Source organism: Lactuca virosa, chromosome 9 (assembly GCF_052849685.1).
Source record: "Lactuca virosa cultivar CGN04683 chromosome 9, Lactuca_virosa_CGN04683_v6, whole genome shotgun sequence".
In the NCBI taxonomy this organism is placed as follows: domain Eukaryota; kingdom Viridiplantae; phylum Streptophyta; class Magnoliopsida; order Asterales; family Asteraceae; genus Lactuca; species Lactuca virosa.
Genome location: NC_136434.1, coordinates 231,579,999 through 231,594,342, shown reverse-complemented (window position 1 = coordinate 231,594,342; position 14,344 = coordinate 231,579,999). Strand labels below are relative to the sequence as shown.

Genomic DNA, 14,344 nt, shown 5'->3' with positions numbered 1-14,344 from the left:
TTTAGCAATGAAATACTTTACTATTTTGAACAATTATAAACTAATTATAACCAACCATGGATCTTCTTGCAAAGTTTGGAAAGAAAACAACAACCAAGAGGAAGTAAAAGAAGACAACCTTTGTAGACTTTGAATCCTCAAGGGGGGTTAGGAAGTTGATGAAGAAGGAATGAACCTTTGAGATACCAACAATAATCTAGCTTGATTTAAGATGCTAGTCATGTAAAACTCTTACGTTCTTAAGCTTTAAGTGTATAACAAAATTATAACTTAAAGAGAGCAAAATGCAAGAAAGTAACTTCGAGTGTTTAACAAAAACAAGAGAGAATAGGGAGGGCATGCAAACTACGGTTTAGGCCTCCAAAAAATGAAGGGATGAAAGGCTTCATAAAGCTAAAACATTACCTAAGAGTTTCTAACACTTGAAGCACTCCATACCTTAAGGCCTACATGTCTTCCATGCCTCTTAATCAATACTTACTTTCCCTTATTATATTCAAAAGACCATCTCTTGTTTCCTAGAAACTAGTTCATCTTTTTTTTCTTATAAAAAGAAAAGAGGGGTTTATAAAATTCTTATAACTCTTTATAATATATAAACTTTAACTTTTAGCCAAAAGACAAAAGAGTCTTCCTAGTCCAAAATAATGTACATGACTTAATAAATCATACCATATGATATATTATGTTACTTGCTAATAAAAAGTAATATTAAAAATAAATAATTTCCAATTAATTATAAGAGTTTATTGAATATTTATTAAAATCAATTTGTAATAAATAATCAATTGCATCAAGTTGTTATTGTGACCCATTAATATCATATGTTAATTAGCAATATAATTTTAATATGGCTCTTGAGCATACAAGATCTTTTAGTAACACAGGTTTTCCAATAAATAGTTGATTTCATATCATTTTAATAAATGATTTAGAAATTGAGTTTTTTGCTAAGCGCGGTGGGAATTTTAAATGCCGCGACGCGTTTCAAGTTGATAATTAGCAACACGACCATGTATTGGTCGTAACGCGAAGTTGTCTGTGACATACCCAAATCCACGGTCATTTTAAAAATTTTATTTATGCTTATTTAAAAATCAGAGTATCCATTTTAAAGAATAATATTGCGAAATTTGTTCCCAGAAAACATGATAAAAATATTATGAAAGCATTTTCGAAGAAATGTATTTTGTTTATATTAAAACATTGGGGTGTCATCGTCAATACAGAAACATAAACATAAATAGACCTTACATTCATTTACACTAATGATTGACATCTCCTTTAATCTCTCAGTGTAATGTATCTTCACATCGATACCCGTGATACAAGTGAACTGAGTGAGTCAGGTTGGGAAACCTAGTGAGTACATACTCTCGGATCTAAAATTAACAGCTTTACCTAATCTCGGATCTAAAATTAACAACTTTACCTAATCCATACTCCCAGATCAAGTATGTCTAATCCATGCTCTCGGATCAATGACAAATGACTATGCCCACTCCATACTCTCGGAATGACTATGTCTAATACATGCTCTCGGATTAACGACAAATAACTATGTCATCTCCATACTCTCGGACTAAGGACGAATTACTATGTGTAATCCATGCTTTCGGATCAATGACAAATTTTAAAGTTCTACCCTCCGTGTATATCTCACTCGTACTTATAAGAAGATACTACCCAATATTCATATTTATTAATTTAGATTTACTCTCTATCCTAAATCATCATATATTGTCAGATATGCTCCCAACACGTATTTAAGGCAATATCAAATATTTCACACATAAACACATTTAATACGTTAATTAATACTTGTATTAAAATCATGTTGATGAAAGAGACTATGTACTCACTTGTTAAAGTGTTGACTCGGAATTCGGGCAGCGTTTCGCTTCTAATAATTGTCTTTTCCTTCGACGAAACCTAGTATTATTATCACTAGATTTTAGTCTAATATTTATTATGACTAATTATTAGTCTAGATTTATCATTAACTCAAAGTCTACTTCATTATCTATCAAGTAAGGAACAACCAGATAGGATCATATTGGAGGTAGGGTCCGTTTAGTATACGAAGTATACTGTTTAGAAATCATACTTTAAACACCTCACTAAATCACAGCCTAGACATCATCCCCGTGAGTAGATCAATCATTATAACGACTTGGAATCACAGATAAATCTTGTTTATAGGTTCATAATAACGATAATGAACTTAAACATAAGTTATACTTAAAGTAGGGTAAGCATAACTCACTTACAAGGGGGTTTAGCGAGGAACCGGGCTCTATGCGGGCAGAACTTCTGAACCGAAAGCTCTTCTTCTCGGATCCTTCTGGCGTTCCGGGGCTCGCTACTAACTCCTAAGAAGGACTAGAGAAAATCCTTGAGGCTTTGGGGAGGTTTGGGAGAGAAGTTGAGAGAAAGTGTGTGGAAATGAGGTGATGTGCGCCTCTATTTGTAGGCTGGAAATCAAGCAACACGGCGTGTTACTGAGCCCAACACATCGTCTTGGGGTGCTAGGTGTCACCATCTAATGGCAAGGTGTGGGAAGGAAGTTGTGGCTGAGATGGTGTAACGTGTCACCTCCGGAACTTAACCCCAAATTTAATTATCTTGTAAATTGCGTAACTTTCGCATACGAGCTCTGTTTTTTACGTTCTTTATATCCACGTGTAGGTAGCGTCGTGATCTACAACTTTCGTTTAGACTCCATCGGCTAAGTTTGACTTTCTTTTTAAAGTTATATTTTAACAGGCTTAGACAGTTAAATTCCGTTTAAAATTCATAACTTTGTCATCTGACGCCTGTTTTCGACTGTCTTTATATCGTTGAGATTCTATTAACGAGATCTTCAATTCTCATTTATGTTGTGTCGGCTAAAAATCGGTCGATGTAAAATTCGATTTTCGGACTGTATACTGTTATGCAAAATCTTAGAAAAATCATAAGTTCCTTTAACGAGTCAGATTTGGATGTTCTTTTTATGTACGTTCTCGGTTTAACATATACTACGAATTTCATTTAGACCGCTAAGGCTAAAAGGTATTTTATCAAAAATTTACTTTTTACGATACGCGGAGTCGTGCCAGTTCTGTCGCAAAATTTCGATGGGTCATAACTTATTCGTTATAAGTCGGATTTCAGCGTTCTTTATATCTACGGAATCCTTGTAACATATACTATATTTTGGTTAAGATTCTTTATTCTAAATAATATTCTATCAAAAAGTCATTTTTAACGCTTATTATCTCTAAATTGATTAGCCCGAATCTGCGGGCGTTATATTGACAACCTAAAACCCTTGCTCTCCGGACTTGAGCCCTATATAATGGTGCTAACTTTTAGGGTTCCCTTTTTAGCTTCAACTTCCAGCACTAAAAAGTAACCCTAGCCTCCTCTTGTGTCGTTGAGAGATTTTGATGTGTTTATGAGAGTTTTGAAGAAAAAGAGAGCTTGTGGAACTTGGAGGAGTGATTTCCAGCTGAAGTTTTCACCTTTTAGACCCTCTATTTGCTTTGTAAGTCTTAAAGTTCACTGCTTTATTCGTTTTCATGCATTGATCTAGGTCTGGGAAGAGATTTTTGGTTCCGTTTGATTCTTTTCCCTAAAGTTCTTGAAGTTTGGAGAAATCCAGAACCATACAACGACGGTACTAGAGTTGGTTCAGCTTTCTACTATTCTACAAGGGCTAGGAAGTACTTGCAATACGGATGTTCGGGTTACCTTGCTTATGTTGTTGATACTTGGGAGTAAAACTATTAGAACTTCAATAGGTAAAGAATCTAGATCTTTTACAAAAGTCAAAAATAAAATGGGCAATCGACGGAGACGAGAACTCATCATTTTTTCATGGAATTATATAAATAGTAATGTCTCAATAATTAGAATAAATAGTCTTTCAATTAACGACGTATGAACATCGGACCTGCAATTGATTAAAGAAGAGATTCATAAGTTTTTCAAGGAAGAGTTTTTAGAAAAATGTGTGAGCCGACCAAAATTTGTTAGTAATGATTTTAAAAATCTCTCACACGTTAATGCAGATCCACTTATTGTGCCATTATCATCTTCAGAAATAAAGGATGTTGTTTGGGGACATGGAGGTGAAAAAGAACCGGGTCCAAATGGATTTTCATTTAAGTTTATTAAGAATTTGTAGCATATATTTGAAGGCGATTTCCTAAAGATATTCGAAGAATTCTATATGTCTGGATCCATCTACAGAGGCTTCAACTCGTTCATTTCAATTACTCCGAAAGTGAACGATCCTCTTACCCTCAAAGATTACCGACCCATAAATTTAATTGGATGCATATATAAAGTATTCACAAAATTGGTGATTGGCGTCATGGTGAGCAATGTTCAATAAGTTGTCATCGCAGGCAGAAACATCTTGGATAGGCTACTTATTATTAACGAACTATTCTCTTGGGTCAAACATTCCAAGCAGGAAGCCACAATGTTCAAAGTAGAATTCTAAAAGGCTTTTGATTCTTTGAAATGGGGATTTCTCGATTCCACTATGAAGCAAATGGGCTTCCCGATGACTTTGAGAAGACGAATTTGGGGTTGCCTTTCTTCTTCTAGATCATCATTACTTGTTAATGGTTCCCCGACTTTGGAATTTAATATAACCAAGGCATGAGGCAATGAGATCCCATATCACCTTTCCATGGAAGCATTACATGTGGCTACCTCAAAATCGCTCGATAACATTATGATGCAAATGGGCTTTCGATGACTTGGAGAAGATGGATTTGAGGTTGCCTTTTTTTTTCTAGATCATCAATACCTGTTAATGATTCCCCGACTTTGGGATTTAATATAAGCAAGGGGTGAGGCAAGGAGATCCCATATCACATTTTTTTATTTATTATTGATATGGAAGCATTGCATGTGGCTACCTCAAAAGCGTGTAATCCTGGATTCCTTCACGGGATCAAACAACTAAACAATTTCCCCAAGATTTCTCATTTATTTTATGCCGATGATGTGATATTCATGGGAGAATGATCCATTTCAAACTTCTACAATCTTGCTAGAATTCTCAGGTGTTTCCACTTGGCTTCTGGTCTCGAAATGAATTTTACAAAAAGTAAAGTATTTGGAATTGGGGTTTATTCTTCACATGTTACATCAATGACACATATTCTAAATTGTAGCTGTACATTCCCATTCACCTCCATGTTGGTACCTGTAGGTGCAAACCTGAATCAAGTAAAAAACTGGAAAGTAGCTATTGATTAGTTTCATGAAAGATTATCACTTTGGAAGGCAAAAACACTTTCATTCAACGGAAGAATAACCCTCATCAAATCAGTATTGGGAAGCCTCCCAATTTATTATTTTTCTTTTATTTAGAGCACCAATTCTAATTCCGGGGGAATTAGAAAGAACAATATGAAAATTTCTTTAGGGGTGGGAACAACTCCAACTCAAAGATATGTTGGATAGCTTGGGAGAAGGTATTGGCGCACAAAACGCCTGACGGTTTAGTTGTAGGGAGTCTAAAGGATGCAAACTTATCCCTTCTTACAAAATGGTAGTCGAGACTTTAAGAAAAATGCATCTTCCTTTTAGGAAAAAAAACTATTCTAGCATTCACAGCAGCAAACATGTTTAGGTAGTTTTCTTATATTTGATGTGTGTGCGTCTTTGTGTAAATAATTTTCATAGGAGGATATGTGTGTTTGGCATGCATATGCTCTTTTTTCATTGGGGGGATACTTGGTTAGTTTTGATCAATAGGTCTCCTATGATAAGTATTTTCTTTGGCTGCAATGTTGTGATGTTTCTCCATTTGAAGGGTGTGTGTTTGGTGTCGGGTTCATTTTTTGGGGTTTAATATTTTTTCCGGACCTTGTTTGTGTTGCTCTCACACATGGATGCTCATTGATCCAGATTGTCAAGTCTTGCATTTTCTTATATGTGACATTGGTCATTATTGAGTCCGGTTCTTTTAGTGAAGATTTGGTCAAGTTGGCGCTATGATATTATTTTGGAACTGAGAAAAGAAGGTTTGATCCATATCGCTCCTGATTTTGGTAGTTGTTTTGATTTCCTTTTTGCAAATGGGTCGAAGGTAAATTTGGCTTCGGGACATCTATGCTACTAATCATTCTTTCATGGTTGGAGGTGCTGATATATCTAATTATACATAAAATCTTCCTTTTCACAGATTTGTCGAGAATACCCTTGGTGTTGACCTTAGACTTTTGATACTCTCCTGGATGTTTTGCTACTATATTTATTATTTTGGAAGGCATCTTCTATTGGAATGGACATCTCTACCCCTGTTGATGGCTTTTTAGATACACATTGCTTTGGAACTGATCCATTGTGATTCAATTGCCCCTTAATCTTCGATGTTTTTTCTGGTGAGCCCCAAGAGCTCATGGGATTTTAGATGTTTGGTGGTGTAGTTTTTCTTCTCAGTTGGCGTTTTCATTATACATTTGATCTAGTTTGGTGTAGTTGTAATGTTTTTGTATCTTGTACTATCGTACTTTTGTTTGTTGCCCAACTTCCAGTTGGTTTTTTTAATTTAATTTTCTTTTCCGTTCAGAAAGATAAAAAAAAAATTATAAAAATATCCATAATAAGTGGTCCAATAAAACCACAGATTCTCACATATAGTTCATCACTAAAATGTTAATTCAATAAATTAGATAAACATAGCAAACAAGGCTAAATTAATAACCATATTACAAATTAATTTATAAAGACTAAACAACTTAAAGCTAACCAATCAAAGGATTGAGTCCTAAAAAGAACTACACAAGCGTACGTTAAATCCTTTAAAAAGATTAATGCAAAACAATTGGTAAACAATCTAAACATTTTGCCAAAGAAATTAAAAGAATAAAACATATCAATGCAAACCAATTGAAAAATCAAACAGTTCAGCAGAAATCAGTGTGCAATAAATCAAAATTCATTAAAAAAAAAAAAAAAAAAAAGTGAAGAGGGATGAGGGTGAATCAAATACACCTCCTTTTTCTCTGGGTGTTTGGCTTAGCTTTTTAGAGGCCAAAAGTCTTTTTAGAAAAAAATAGAAGGTAAAAGATGTTTGGATACAAGTAAAAATGAACTTTTTTTAGAAAAGTCAGAAAATTTTGATTTTTTGTAACTTTTCCAAAAAGGTCCCCTAAAAAAGCTAAGCCAAACACCCCTATTCAAAATAATCAAAAATCAATAGAAAATTATACCTCCTGATTCATAATAGGAAAATATGAAGTTAAAGACTTTACTCCAAAAATCAAGAAATGAACACAAACTTTAAAGACCTTAAGCTGTGAAGTAACTCCTGATTTCGATATCAATAGATGAAGCAGAACTCAAAATAGATATTCAGAATTTCGAACTCAAATCCTAATGCAAACCAATAAACCACCAAAACACATAAATATGATATCAAAGATACAGGTTTCGAAAAGAAAAATACCTCCTAAGACCTAAAGCAATCGTCGATCTCCAACGCACACAAATCGCTATCAAGAATACAACAGTCGTTGAGAAAAATCCCTCCTGGAGAGCTGATATATATTTCGACAGAAAATTACGACAACAATAGGAAGAGAGGTGATGACTGATGACAGTTGATTTATAGAGAAAATCGACCTCTACAGAATTCGCTTTTCTAGCTTCGATTTGCAGAAGAAGAGAAATTAGGAAATTAGAATCGCAATTAGGTGTTACCCATTTGAAATTAAAGATGTCCTCTCCTCAATTCTACAGGTTTTTTCCATTTTTCCAAGCGTCGATTAGAGCTCGAAAGGCCACTTCAATCATTTTGATTTCGCTCCGATGCTCCTTTGCGTCCAAGACTCCAACCGGCATACAAAAGTATTGTGGTTGGGCATTAGGCTAGATATTTTGGGCCAAAATGATATATACATGCTCTGGATTTTAGCCCATATCGATCAAGTATTTGGTCGGGTCTGCCCACAAAATATTTTAAATAGAAGTCATAAATCATCCAAATTCATGTGAAAAAAAACAAGCCATTTTTGAGAAATAACAAATACTTTGTAACAAAGACACATGAACAACAAGTAAAGTAGGCACAGACACACATTTCTTTAGTAATTAATGTTAAATATTGTCCATGTCTGGTATTATATCCATACCGATTCAAGGTTTACATGTAAATATTCATGGGATAAAAATGATTGGTAACAATCCCTCATGGTTGTATATCCATACCGATTCAAGGTTTACATATAAATATTCATGGAATAAAAATGATGGTAACTATCCTCCATGGTTGTATATCCATACCGATTCAAGGTTTACATATCAATATTCATGGGATAAAAATGATGGTAACTATCCTTCATGGTTGTATATCCATACCGATTCAAGGTTTACATGTAAATATTCATAGGATAAAAATGATGGTAACTATCCTCCATGGTTGTATATCCATACCGATTCAAAGTTTACATGTAAATATTCATGGGATAAAAATGATGGTAACTATCCTCCATGGTTGTATATCCATACCGATTCAAGGTTTACATGTAAATATTCATGGGATAAAAATGATGGTAACTATCCTCCATGGTTGTATATCCAGACCAATTCAAGGTTTACATGTAAATATTCATGTGATAAAAATGATGATAGCTATCCTCCATGGTTATAATTATACAGATTCAAGGTTTACATGTAAATATTCATGAGATAAAAATGATTGTAACTATCCTCCATGGTTGTATATCCATACCGACTAAAGGTTTACGTGTATTAATGAGATAAAAATGATGGTACCTATCCTCCATGGTTGTGATTGAGGTTTGTTTTACGCTTTTCAACGGCCAAAGTTTCATACTCATTCTCCAGGCATTTCAGATGCTCATATGGCTTCTAACAACATCCACCTACGTTAGAACCTAAGGATATGACGATCATTTTGAAGCTTAATGTGTATGTTTCTTCTATGTCTCCATCTTCCACATTGACATTATTGAAAGCCCCTAAGTCAAGTAGTAAATGAAAACTATCAACATGTCTATATACTGCAGCCATATGAAGATCATTCACACCAAAATGGTCTACATCATAATAGGTTTCGGGCTATGAAATCAAAAGAATTCAATCTAAAATTTGTATTTAGCAACTCGCTTTAAGCATAAACAATATTAATATAAACAATTGCATACAAATATAGGTTAACCAATGTTGAACCCTTATTTTACAAATCTTTCAAGATTTCCAACCACTTTAAAAAATCATTACAATTCAAGTTAGTTGATTTTAATCGTTAATTATTAACCCAAAATCATAAATTGAGGATAAGATCCATATTTTCATTTCGTAGTATGAAGAGGGATGTCGTAGTTATATCACGAAACTATTTTAGGTAGGTAGAAACATCTAACCAATTTTAATCACATAAACTCCTCAAACTCTTGAGATGTTCAATGAAACATCAATGACATGTTTAATCTCAGATTATGATCTTACCAATTGTGACTAGGATGTCGAGGATCAAAATTAAGATGTGAATAACCATGCAAACCCACTCAAACACCCTTGATCGATTTATGATCTCCTGTTGATAGACCGATTAATCATATACGCTCCATCAATAACTATAAGCACGAGTTGCTTCATCATTCATCTGTATAGTCTCACATTAGTGTGTCGGTTAACCACACACACTCCACTAACGACTCATAAAGAAACGATGTGCGTTTTCATTGATTAGCATACAATTTCACATTTTACTAAACTAACTAGAGTGAGATTTTAAAAGAATGTTCTAGTACTTTATATCATTATACTTTTAATATAATTATGTCCTTTCAAACCTATTCGGCTAAGGACCCTCCACCATACAAAGAAGCAGCGGGTGAAAAGGACACCCATTCAATGATAATTTTATAGGTCATTTCCTTATACCTCTGTTATAGTGTGCCTTCGTTAATGAGGCATACTATTGATTCGACTGACTTTTGTTATATATATTGAATTTAAATATTTTTTATATGTATAGGGTGTATCTTTAAACTTTTTAAAACACAAGGTTTAAATATTAATTACATGAATTAAACATTTAATTAATTAATCTTTAAACTAGTTATGGAATTAATATTTGTATTTTAATTAATCATTTAATTAAATATACTGTTAAAATTGTAATGCCCTGTTCCGAATTATTTCCTATGTGGGGGTGGTGACCCGAAGACCGAATATCATCAGACTTAGGGCCTTTGAGGAAAAGAGATTTAGACCCATTTGGGTGTGGGTAATGTAATTTGGATGATTCGGGAGTTCGGTTTGTGTTTTGGCGCGAAGGGGTATTTCGGTAAAGTGTCAGTTCGGGCTTTTATATATTTTGGATTTTTATTCGGAAAGTTTTAAGGAAATGATGATTTGATAGAAGTGTAGAGCTTCTCATTACCTTTTCTGTGGATATAAAAAACGTCAAAATCGGAGTTAGAACGATGAAGTTATGCATGTTTGAGGTTTGGTCAGTTTTGGGTTATGCTGAGTACGTTGGGCGTACCAGAAGTACGATGGGCGTACACAATCAGTGCCCAAACCCTATTTTCAGGGTTTGAGCCCTATTTAAGCTCCTTAAATCCCCCAAACCCACTCCATTCTCAGCCTCCACCCCTCCAACACCCCTTCCATGAAACCCTAACCCTAGTTGAGCTTTGTATGCTAAAAGAAAGTGTTTTGAGTGCTTTGGTATATGTATGGTGCACATTGGAGAAGAAGGACCTTCTTGGAGAAGTGTTGGTTGCATTGGAGCTTGTAGATTTGGACTTTGTTCATCTTGATCTATCTTCTAGAGGTATAAAGTTTGAATCTTGATGATGCATTTGTTAGATCTAACTATTTTTGATGTTATGAGCTTTTGGTCATTTTAGTGCATAAAGTTTAAATCTTGAAAGTTTGTGACCTTGTTATGGATAAAGTTGGAAACTTTATACATCTAAACATCATTTTGATTCAGATCTGAAAGTTGGAGACTTGTACTTAATGGATTAAGTTGAAAAGGATGAACTTTTGGGTCCCTTTGAGACTTAAAGACTAGATCTTGTTTGTTGGGACCATTGTAATGGATAAAGTTGGAAACTTTATCCATTATAACGCTATTATGAACTATAAAAATGTGATCTTGGCCCTTATATCCCTTTCATGCAAGAGTTGTGATGTATTCTTGGGTTAAGAACTTAGGGTTTTGGACATTAAGCACTTTATAGCCATCCAAAGTCATAAAGTTGGAAACTTTATGATTTCGGACATCATTTTGGGCTTGGATCTAAGTTTTGGATTTAAGAAGTTAATGAAATAAGCTCTTAATGGAGTTTTGGGACTAGGCTGCGTACGTTGGGCGTACCTGGTGGTACGTTGCACGCACGCGGTCAACACCATGCTTTTGGTCAACATCATAGTACGTTGGGCGTACTCTCTTGGTACACAGGGCGTACTCCGCTGGGAAGAGATATTGACTTTTGGACCTTGACCAATTGACTTTGACTTTGACCTAGTTTGACCAAGTTAGACCTTGAGGGTATTTTGGGTAGTTTGATTGTGTTTGGTCTTTTGGTTGGAGTAGGTGTTGGTTTGAGAGTTGGGATTCGGAGTTGGGACCTTATCAACTTTTGTCCGGTTTGCGAGGTCAGTTTTCCTCTCTATACTTACGGGTCGAAGGCACCAAGGCCGGCCCTTTGGATTTGATATCTTGTTATGTGATAGTATGTTATCGCGTTGTAGTGATCTGTTATATAGGTATCCTAGTATATAGGATGATACTATGCTTAGTGCTTTGTAAAATCTGTCTGATTGTCTGTTGACTGGTTATAGATTTAGCTATGTATATGTCGTCGTGGTGTGGGTGGGTTGAGACTGTACTGCTTTGTGTTGTCAGTCAACAAACCCAGTAATGTCTATATCGATATGTTGTTATGGTTTACCGGGATTATATGTGTTTTGGATATGTATATGTTGGCATGTTGCGTGGTTGGGTTGAGGCGGTCCTACTATGTTATGAAGGCCAAGAGACCCAGGGCGTCACGCATAGACTGCAGGCCTGAGGGGTGTACCAGTCAGGCCGAAGGCCCGAAGAACGTTCCTGATAGGCTGAAGGCCCGATGAGGCGTACCAGTCATGCTGAAGGTTATGTGAGCGTACCAGATAGACTGTAGGACGGTGGGGCATTCCAGTCAGGCTGAAGGCTCTGTGAGCGTACCAGATAGACTGTAGGTTGGTGGAGCGTTCCACTCAGGTTGAAGGCTCTGTATGCATGTTATTGTTTGCTAGGTTATCTGTTTGTGTGGTGGTATTTTGGGGGAACTCACTAAGTTGCGTGCTAACAATTTGGTTTATGGTTTCGGGTACCTCAGTGGACAGTGGCAGGATGAAGGCGTGACCGTACACATCCTTGGTTTTACAACTGATTGGATCTTAGGAGACTCTGATTTTAAATAATGTTTTGGAAATGATATTTTGTAAACACTTTTATTAATAAATGGGTCGCTTTTGAAAGGTTTAAATTTGTTGAAAATTTTGGGTTGTTACAAGTTGGTATCAGAGCCTTGGTTTGAGTGAATTGGAGGAACACTCGTGTGAATCCAATCTCAAACTAAGGAAATAAAAAAGGTTTTAAGCAATAATTTTCAAAATTGTTTTCAAAATAATCAAGAAAGGATGCGATGTGTATGATCAGCCGGAGCCAGTAAGGAGACCCTTAATTACCACACTGTTATTTGATATTGTGATATGTTAGAACAGCATGCTAGTGATAGGATAAGGATCTTCAGGAATTGCATGATAGAATTGCCTGATTATATGATGCCTGATAGCCTAGGTTTCTCTCTTATATGAAATTGACATCATTATTGTGGTCACTTAGTGTGTGCATCCTAGTTGTACATAACAAAGATTCTACAGCCTGAGAATGTTTGATTTAGCTTTACTTCATGTTCTTGTATGATTAAGGGCTTAGAGTAAATTCAAGTATTCGACTGTCTATGCGATCCAACATTATGTATGATTAGCATGCACGAGTGGCTGCAGGGTTGGTGGAAGTTTCATGAGCGGGTGCAGTTCATAGCGGGTCAGCATGAGGAATGATTAGCCACTCTCAAGAGTGGGAGGATAGGATGAAAGTGTATCCGAGATGTTGGTAGATAGAGATCGAGAATTTCATATGAGGATCTGTCTAATTTTATTGTGTCTTAGTGCCAGTCGGCTCCTCTGCTCGAATGTTGCTTGCTTTATGCTTTGTGGGACCCATATTGATGTGAGTTAACCGTCAAATGAATACAGTAAATTACATGTTACGAAGGTTAAATAATCTTAGAATGAAGGAATTAAACCTATTACGCAGCTCTTGTCCGAGTCCAAACGTTGTAGGGTTGAGTCCTTTAGTTGAAGATTATTTATGCTTTGTTGCATGTAATTGTATTCATGAAGTGGTTAGCTGACATTAGTAGGGGTTCTTCAGCAGCTGATGGTAGGGGAGGTGGGGGAATCCTAGGGGAGCCTAGGAGGTATCTTAGAACGGTTTTTCGCTGTAAAGAAGGCATTGGGAGTATTATTATGAGTAGGTCTTAGAGGACCAGGGATGATTCTTGAGGAAAGTATGGATAGGTGTGGAAGGTAGTATTGGGCCCATACTACTGAAAGCACAAGATCCATACTCGAATCAAGGAGAGTTTTGGGGATCCTAAGGGCTGGCCAGGGAAGATGGCATGGTTTGATACCATGATTCGTGGCAACAGTTATGTATCTGTCGATCTTGTGGTAGGGTTGCACATACATAAGGATGGGTCTGGAAATTGTTTTGGGCCCTAGTGGCGATATCGGGTTGGGTTGAATGACGCAAACCTGGATGAGTTTGTTGGTCCCGAGGATGTTGCTCGAGGCCATGCATTGAGTCGGGGGACTCAAGAAGGAAACAAATTTTATGATTGGCTGGGTGATTACAGCTGGAAGTTGAGCGGTTGATTGATGGTTTGGAATGCCGCTAGATGTGGCAAGGGTGATGCCCTTTCAGTTCTTCGAGTTCAGAGAATGAGTGAGAAGACTTGTGACTTTCAGAATTAGTATGTAAACCCAACATGGGGTATCTTGGTCGCGGTGTTTGGCGATAGTATGTCAGCACAGGAGTGCGTGGGTGGATTGATGTGTTATGGATATTTTGTGATGTGATCTAGGGTCCATGTTCTTGGGATATAGGCAGGTCAGGTACCGGATAGGTGGTTGGGATTGCAGGCTAGGAGGGCATGTTTTGGATCGTAAGTCGGTGTTGGCTTATGCTCTTACAAGGAATCCTTAATGTTAAAGTGGCCATGATTGGAGAAATTTCAGAGAT

The 14,344-nt window shown here is 36.1% G+C and overlaps 1 long non-coding RNA gene across 1 annotated transcript; it reads right to left on the bottom strand.

The window, feature by feature from the left end:
- Positions 1 to 4,131: 4,131 nt before the first annotated feature.
- LOC145135929 (uncharacterized) lies at positions 4,132 to 7,859 on the bottom strand. Its single transcript, XR_013720126.1, has 3 exons — positions 7,457 to 7,859; positions 4,917 to 5,206; positions 4,132 to 4,822 (listed from the first exon to the last, which is right to left on the bottom strand). It is a non-coding gene; the product is annotated as an uncharacterized LOC145135929 (long non-coding RNA).
- Positions 7,860 to 14,344: the final 6,485 nt, after the last annotated feature.